Source organism: Pyxicephalus adspersus, chromosome 3, assembly GCF_032062135.1.
Source record: "Pyxicephalus adspersus chromosome 3, UCB_Pads_2.0, whole genome shotgun sequence".
In the NCBI taxonomy this organism is placed as follows: domain Eukaryota; kingdom Metazoa; phylum Chordata; class Amphibia; order Anura; family Pyxicephalidae; genus Pyxicephalus; species Pyxicephalus adspersus.
In genome coordinates this window covers 55,562,517-55,572,092 of record NC_092860.1, presented here as the reverse complement: position 1 = coordinate 55,572,092, position 9,576 = coordinate 55,562,517, and positions in this window count along the sequence as shown.

The window sequence follows — 9,576 nt, the reverse complement described above, 5'->3', positions numbered from 1 at the left end:
GGGAAGAAGTAACCCTATTGAAACCTCACTGTCAGTCTGAACATAATCTTAGTACAGAAGCATAGAGTATGAACAATGTTTGTATTGAAAAAAATAAAAAATATTTTAAAATATTACTTATTATCTGCATGCCGAAATAAATATTATCTCAAGATCCCAAATCAGATTATCAGAAAATTGGCAGCACAAAATAATGGATCCAGGAAACATTGCAAGCTTTCCACCAAATATAGCCAACCATACCTGGTAAGGCATAGCCTCAGAAGCAATATGGTGGGTTGTTTGGCAGGGCTCTGGATATCCAGATGGGACCAAGTACCAGCACAGAAGATGCTTAGTTAGATTCTAAGGCCATAACACTGGAGGGAAATCTTGGAGGCAGAGATGCCCAAATCTTATCCAAGGATTCTTCAGTTAGGGAAAGATTAATATACTCTTTGACAGTATATGGTGGGATTACTGGGATGCAGAAGCAGAAAATGAAAAAGGAATAATATACCAGAGATCCTAATGGCAGTGCTGCATTCAGACAACCTTAGAATAGAAAAAATACAGACATTCTTTTTACAAGACTCAACTCAACCACTTCCACTCTCTGCCGGGTTGGTCCTATTACATATAGGTTACAGGTTAGTGTTAATAGTGCAAAACATAGTTGGGGAGTAAATCACCAAATATTTAATGTCATTTCAGAGTGTCAAAGTAGTGTACGGCAATGGGATTAGACATGTTTTCGCCCATTGTGGTAGAAGCCACAATATGTTGGTAATGTTAGGCTACATAAGTAGGTTTCCATTGAGATCCACTAAAGTAGTGGCATATTAATTGTTGGCCAAGCTGGTATGCATGACAAAATTTGGAAATACGGGAGAGAAACCCCAGAGATAATACTGATCTCTATATTTTAGTTCTGGTACAAGGACATGTAAAATGTAATATTGGATTTTGTAACAGGCAAAGTCCAAAGAAGGGAGTAGCAACTTGGTCATTTGGCAAAACAGTCATTTTGACCACTTCTATCTCTCTAGCCAGAATATTTTGCATTATTGCCAGATTGTCATGAACTCCCAAAGATATTTGAAGAGAGTGACATAATTATCTTGCTATAGAGAATAATACAAGCTAGTTGTAGGCATACGTAGATAGGATAATTCAAAGGTCCTCATTGAAATTGAAAAGATTGCATTAGTGTAGAGACGAAAGTTGGCATATGGGAGCTCTGGATTTGAGTTAGGTAAAGTAGAGATAGGAAAACCCTTATGATTGACAGTAAAAATGGGTAAATAAATTATGTTAATGAAAAGTAGTATATGTATGCAGTAAAGAAAGAGTTAAACATTTTCTGAGCAAATCTGTCCATTTGTGGTGCTTTTTATGTGATCTAAAAAAGTACAAATAGCCTAATATAAAAAAAAACATTGTTACTGAACTGAGGAAAATCAGAATTTATTGTTATATATCGTGCAATGCTAATACAGAAAGTTATTAGGGAGACAAGCACAGAAGTGCAGGTGATACTCCAGGCAAAACTGAGGTGTGGGGGTGAATAAAAACGCTAGGTGAAGAAGTGATTCAGTCTTCTCCTGCAGTTTCTCTGAATCACTGGCTGTTATTAGCATCCTGGGGATGTGTGAGGATGAAATGAGATTACAACAGCTGCTCAGGGCTATTTATACCCACAGAGAGCTCCCAGAATCCTCTCTGCAAGCACTAGCATCTCTTTACTTAAATCTGTGTAAAGAGTTTGGGGGGCTTGTTTAAGCCAACACATTATCATAAACCTCAGCCACCCCCTGATGAAAACATAAGCAAACTCCCCATTGCCATTTTGCTCTGATTAACTGATAGGGTAATGAGATGATATAGTATAACTGCAACTGCTGGGAGGCTACCCCATAAATCCTGTCTCACAGGACAACAGCAGATAAACCATGCTTACAACTTTCAATGCACTGTGTCTTATTCTGTAAATCTTCTGATCCTGCTAGCTTGCTGACAGTCTTTTATTAAAGATATGTGTATTTAGAATCAGTGTTGTTTAAAAGGCTGGCATGTATAAGCCAATTTTTTGATACAGAAGAGGCTCAACTGAACAAAGAGCCTAAAGCAGATAAAAAACTGGGTCCACAAGTTTGTGATGAATTATGCATTTGAGCAAAATTAAGTGTTATGGTGTGTCAAGAAATTTATAGGGTAACTTGCAGCATGTGGAACACTGCAGCAATGGCTGTAGAGGCAAAGTATCAGGGTCCATATACATCTTGGTCTTGCTTTTAAAATAAACATATTAATATTGTTATTTCTACATTGTTCTTAAAAAAACGAAGAAAAAAATTCACGTATTAACACTACACACTAATGCGAGTTGAGGTTAGGCAGCCCTTTAATTTTAATATGCAACCCAATGCATTAAAAAACTAAAACAAGTGTATGTAGGATTCTGCTGCCATACATTACAGTAGTAAACACAGAAGTGTGCACTGGGATTAGATTCAAACTCGTAGACAGGTACTTCAGACTTTTGTTCCAATCTCTCTTCCCACTTTTATTGACAAAGCAGCAACATAATGCAAAATTCCAGGGTTTTTCTACAAATTTTAACCTCCTGGCTCTCTGACACTCTGTTCAGAGCTGCTGGTCCCAGACCTAAACTGTGGGAGACCTTTTACCAGCTCACAGGCTTCACACAGCCCTTCTGCTTGAGCCACACGTGGCTTCAGGCTGCTACTCCCCCCTGATTTATAGACCAGGGGCACCAGAACCAGTGCTTCTTTTGTAAGAAAAAAGGTGTCGGAACTCACATCTTGTTAATCCTCCAGAGTGCAGACATTCTCTGCCTCCCCCTCCTCCAGATACTGTGCCAGACCTTTCCCCATAGCACTCCATACAGAGATATGTAAAGAAAAGGGAATAAGGAAAGCTTTTATGAAAACTTTAAATTTGTAATTCTCCTTTACCTTTTTCCCAGCCCAGCCAGCATGTATCACTGCACTGTGAGCAGAATACTCTGAATCACTGTGTCGTCAGAAAATTGCCAGGCAAATTTAAACAACTGGCCCTCCTCAAATGTTGTCACAGGTCACGCAGCTCACGCTGCACATGATGACATTTCCCAAGCACTTAAGCTGCTCAGCCACTGTCCAGTATAAAAGCACACATCCGTCGGAAAAAGGTGCTGGAACTCCGTTCTGGTGGGTTCAATGGTAAAAAAAGCCCCGACCAGAGCCATCATGATTTTCTGGCCTGGAAAAAGGAGTGCCTGGCCCACTCAATGCTTCCAGGACACTCCGGGCCTGGATCTAAAAAAAAATTCTGCAGCAACACAATTACTAACAGCCTTAGCCAGGCCCTTTAGTCCCCATTTCAGGGACAAAATGAAGGTACATAATGCCAAACATCTCATCACGAAATATATTATGACTGGATTGTATACAAATCAAATGTAAATAGAATAGAAAAAGTTCACATTTAAAGAGATATCCAATGAACTGGCAATCTTCAGAGTATGAATAATTAACATTAAGGTGCAACTCTGTCTCTACATTCAACTTTTTCTGTAGTGTATTAAACATTTCAACATATTTTTATTCTTAGATTTCCCTCCATAGTTCAGCATTTTTATGTGTTCTTTGCTGAGCTGATGCTAGTGGCATAAGTGAGGGAGGGAGGTAAGGACTAAATAACACACATAGTGTGGAAGTTAGAAGTAAGTTATATAAAGAGATTAGAGAAGATGACAAGTAACAGAGTGAAGGCTTGGAGTACATAATTTATAGAGCAGAAAAACTTGTAAGTAATCCACAAACTGCAGGGGTAAGAAATAAGTAATGTGCAGAGTGCAGGGGTGACAAGTTGGTAAAGCACAGAGTCCAGGGGTCAGGAGTAAGTAACACACACCATGACAAAAAAATAACAGAGTCCAAGGGTCAAGGGTAAGTAATTCCCAGAGTTCAGGGGTAAAGAATAAAAAAGCACAGAGTGCATTGGTGAGACATAAGTCATGTATTGCATGCAGGGGCGACAAGTAATGCACATTGCGCAGAGGTGATAAGTAGGCAAAACAAAAAAGGAGAAAAAGAAGAAACATATAGGCTGCAGATGTAAAATGTTAGTGAAGTAAGAGTACATCCCAAGAAAAAATTCCACCCTGGAAATTCCACATGTGCAGCTGCCACTATTTTTACAAATATCTATTTTCTGCTCAGGTATTTGACCAAACATGAGTTCCTGTCCTTTAAGCAAGCTGTCAGTGGCAAAGTGCACCTGGCAATGGATATAAGGTTTAGTAAGCATAGGCAGGGTTGTTACATGTCTATTACAGGACACGGAGTACATAAAATGTCAGATGCATAGCAAGCCACAAGGGGTACACCTGCATCTTTGGTACCACCAAGAGTTTTAGGAGATTCAACCACCTCAAATATCTGTAGCACCTCCTCCTTATCCTACTCAAATACATTTGCTTACTCCTCACCCTTTGGTGCCATTCTGTGCCTAAACTACTCTGGCTAGGAAACCGCAGCCATACAGAACAAAAACTGGTGAATACTCTGCAGACCTAAACTGACATGTAGCACAAGCTCCGATCAGAGAAGCAGCAGTAAGAAAAGTACTAAAATATTCTCTTCAAGTAAAATTACCTATTCAAAAATCTATTTTTTTTAAAAAAGACACTCATTTAAAATGTACCTAACAGCATGATGGGGGATATATATAAGATATATTAGTGCAGTGACAAAATAAAACATGTTTTGTTTTGTTACTGCACTTTTAATTGAAGTATCAGGGAACTTTAGGCTGTCATAAGAGAAAACACAGTCTTCAAAACACAGTCAGTGTTAAAGCAAAACATGTCAAATAAATTTCAGACATGTAAAATGAACCATATGACAGGTGCTATATTTTTTTTTTAAATTGTCCTGTCCTACTGTATTTGTAGTAAATCTGCACATCTATATTTGAACAATTTGTGCCTGCTCACATCTTGCTGAAACAGAAGTTGGAAAGCTCTACTCCAATAATTCAATAGAAATATGCAGCTGCACATATAAAAGATAAAATGCCTGGACTGGCTACAAATCCAGAATATCTACTAATTTAACAGACTCTGATGTGTTGGGTACATTTTTATTTAATTTCAATATTGTCTCTTCAACAGAATAATGTAACATACATACAATTTTCACAAGGCCATCATAGAGGAATGCAACTCATCCTTTAGCTGTAAATCCTATAGATTTAATGTTGTTAGGGAAAAACTGTGATATAAATTATATGTGTGACATAACAGATAAAGCAACAAAACTTTTATTATTATTATTATTATTATTATTATTAAACAGGATTTATATAGCGCCAACATATTACGCAGCGCTGTACATTAAATAGGGATTGCAAATGAAGGTTTTCTTTTGCTGTTTTGTTATTTTATCTGCAACCTTCAATAAACCTGGCTGCAAGCCAGCTTAAGGCTGATACCTTGGTGTGTGATCTGAGTTGGATGAACCAGACAAGTGTCCTTTGACCCCAGCAAAGGCGATCCTGAGCGTAACCCCTCACACTATGGACTGTAAAGTGCTGCATATTGTGTTCCCCCTATATAAATACAAGTAAGTAATAAATGTTACTCTACATCTCATTCCTACACATTTTTCTTATTACACATGGTTCTGCCGAAAAGCAGCACAAAGCCTGCATGTACCATGTGTTATAGTGCGAATGGTGTCAATGTAAATTAAAAAGTGCTGTGCTATCTCAGATGTGAAGCCAGGCTTAGAGCAAATGTTTACTGACCATGCTAGCTGTAGCCACTTTAGTATCATTGATCCTTAAACTTTGTGGCAGAATCTTTTTAGTAATTATTAATTAATTTACATTCTTCTTTGCACACAGAAAGCAGGATGGACAGTGTGCTAGGATCTCACTTAAACAACAGAAGCACTTCTATTGTAAACTTTGGGGATTAATTAATTCAGAGTACCTGCAGCTACATAGTTCAGTGACAGAGTTTAAAAATGTATTTACTTCTCATTTGAGTGTCCATAGCCTGGCTAGTGTTATGCTTTCTGAAAGGCAGTTTGCTAAAGCACTTATAGCAGTATTTATTTACTTTGATTTTTATTAAGCAGTATGGGCAGATAATGCAATACAAATTTATGAACAACCAACAGCAAGTGCACTATAGATGCAAGCTTCTCTAAGAAAAAGCTTTTCTTTACATATTTACTATTGAACCCTCCTAATTTAAATTATTTAGAATCCCCTCACCCAGATACTTATTATGTAATGTTCTAGATTATATGGGGCAGTCCTAAGATTCCGAACACTGTCTTTTGCCTCTGGAGTCTGACAGTATATAACAGGCACCTTATAAATTGGAGAGTTAGGTAGCTGACCCTTCTCACCCATACCATCTATCAGGCAGTCACATGGTATTTTGCAATAGCTTCATCTACAGGAGCTAGGTAGTAGTTGGGGTGTAGGCAGCACAGTGAAGTAAAGAACCACATGTGGAGCATGGTAATGGAACCCACTGTTGTATCTTCGGTGAGGAGGGATTCAGAAGTCACTTTGGTGAAATAGGGCCTTCAGAATTAAGCAGTGGTGAAATTAGGGTGCAAACATGATCAGTGGCAGAAGGGAAGAAGGGTGCAGAGGTTGGCAGTAATAGAAGAGGATGCATTGTTTGAAAAGGTGAGCAGTATTAAAAGAAGGTTGCAGAGGTAAGCAATGTAAGAGAAAGGGAGAGAAAGTAAATTTTGGGCCCTTCTGGATGGACTGCACTTCATACCAATAACACTTACCCATGCTTGTTTCTTTAAATAACATATGTGATCATATTGTTCTTTCCATGATACAAAATGGGTTTTCCTTAAACCCACAATCTTTGACCTGAGCTAACACTACCTGCAAGAACAACCTGAACCCTAGTTAGCCCTAAGATGAGTGCATAGCCCCAAGTAAGAAAGGGTCCAGGCTGTGCTTGCAGATAGCACTAACTAGAGTTTAAGAGCATAGATTTGTGCACTGCAAAGAAAAAGTATAGCCTCAGTGTTGGTAGATCCTAATGCAAACCTTTCAGGCTAACAATTCTGCTGGGAATAATTGTTTCACTGGCTAGCATTCTTACCCTTGCAGCGTTAGGGTCCAAGTTTCTAATCTAGGCCAAGACGCTATTTTCATAAAGTAGGTTTGTATTTTCACCCTGTGTTTGTGTAAGTTTCCTCTGGACTTCCCAGTTTCCTACACATCTCAAAAACCTGTGGGCAGGGTTATTGGTTTCCCTCAGAAATTGACCTTAGAATGTGGTAATGACATATGATTACTGTATGGATTTTAGATTGTGAGCCCCTCCAAAAGACAGTTAGTGACATGACTAGTGACTTTCTAAAGAGCCACATGTGTCCTCCCCCTTCTTTAAACACTGCAAACAATGTTCAAACAAATACAGTAAGTATATTACCCTATTTACTGTGGTTTTGCCTCATGCATATGTGAATAAAGGAGTAACCACTGAATTCTTCCATAATCAAATTGAGAGCTATCAACAGCACAAAGCCATATTCCAGGTAATGTCAGATTTTAAACTCAATACAGCAACATAGTTTAGCATTCCAAAGATTTTACAATGACTAAAGATGATGTGTAATAGCCCACCAAGTTTTGTGTTTGCATTCTGTATGATTATTCAGTGCATTGGAGGCCTTTGTATATGGGTTTTTCTTAAGGTCAGGAGTAGAAGGAGGTTAAATTCAAGTCAGAATGGGTTCAATTGCAGGTAATTAGCACATAAAATGAAGTTATGATTATTGAATGCAGAAGAATCTCAAACTCTCTTTAATTCTTCAAACTCAAAGTATTTGAAAGCAAACTACATTTGATCACCTAAGCAGCACTACACAAAAAATGTGATTACACAATAAAGGTATCTGCTTTAATAAAATGTTGATACTAACAGGCATTCACAATGCTGTGAAAACCAGTTTGGTAAGATCCACAAAGTCACAGCAACCAGACATATTTTTCCTTGATTGGACTAATAACAAAATGTAGTATGTTGTTATGGATCACAACACCTAACAAAAAATATGTATTGTGGGCAATCCAAATTCATGTAGAATAAGTTAAATGCAATAATCTGTGTCTTTGTAGCTATTTCTTAAAATTTAAATTTATGTGTCAAAACAATTAAATGAAGGAACTGAAATATTAATATAAAGAGCAATATTCATCTTTCAGAAATAAAAAAATATGTTTTTATTTATATTAAGGGGACTGTGGGTAGTGTTTCAAGGGGGCTGTTATAAATAGATGGATGGAGTGAATATGAGATTGTCATCTTTCCTCCATCCCTCCTTAGTTTTCTTATCATAAACAGTTAAATCACTGTATCTCAATATAGCTCTCTGAAATTACCTGCTTTTGTCCTGCACAGGATGTGGGAGACAGTGAAGCTTCTCTATTCAGCTTGTAATCTTTGACAGCAGTGGTAAGATATAACAAAAGGGGGTCAATCTGGGAAGAAAGGCACACGTGAGAGCCCATTTTTTTTATTACCAGTCTGTATAATCTCAAATCCTTTTTTTTCAGAGGTGCCTGCTGACATCCAAAGCTTTAATCCTGTCTATATGAAATGAGCAGTTTACCAGGGTCACTGCTACCACAAGTAGGTCTATTCAGTAAGGCAGTGTTATTCTGTAAGGCAGAGCAATGATGATGTGCAAAATTCAGTAGCATGTGAAGACCTACTGGAAATCTCCCCCTCACGGATCTGATTACCTTAACTGACAGCTTATCATACAAGTTTTTTGTTATCTCCAGGGGTGACTGAATGTTAGCAACAAATGATCCCTAGAGAATACATTTAATTTTGCTATTGTTAATTGTAATCTCCAATTTAAAGAAATTACTAATTCACTTCAAATCAGTATTTGTCTACAGAGATGAAAACAAAGGAAGCAAATATGTCAGTTAAGAGGTAAAATGTTTGCTATACACAAACACAGACCTTTGATGGGTGCAAAACCTTAGTGAATTCCACTTTATTATAGTAAATATAGTTAATTACTGCAGACATAAATGATATTTTCCAGGGATACCTATCCTCCCCTGAGCTACCAGATTTTTGAAACATTTGATATCAGTTAAACTCACATTAATGATGTTTGTTATATTCAAAAAAAATGCTTCAATCTTTTGTTTAATCAGAAAAATGTATTGCATGTGTTTTTAAGGAAGCAAGTAAGAATTACATCTTGGCATATGTTTGCGGTAGAATTTTAGTCCTCTAATTAGACTATTTTTTGTGTTCCCTATATTTTAAAAACCAGCTGCTTGGGGATGTGGTTACAGGAGAAAATATATCTATATGTGAGTGCTGATTACGGTAATATGCTGCAGGGACATGAAATGCAGCTGTCCAAATTCTCAGGGTAACAGCATTCATTGTGTCTGCTGGTTGTACACCAGTCTAGAAATTCAGACTGAACAATCCTCAAAACAAGCTGAGGCAAATTTCAGCAATGCTAGCCTTAAGTTTAGATGTTGTGTATACCTGTGGCATACACCAACCAAGAT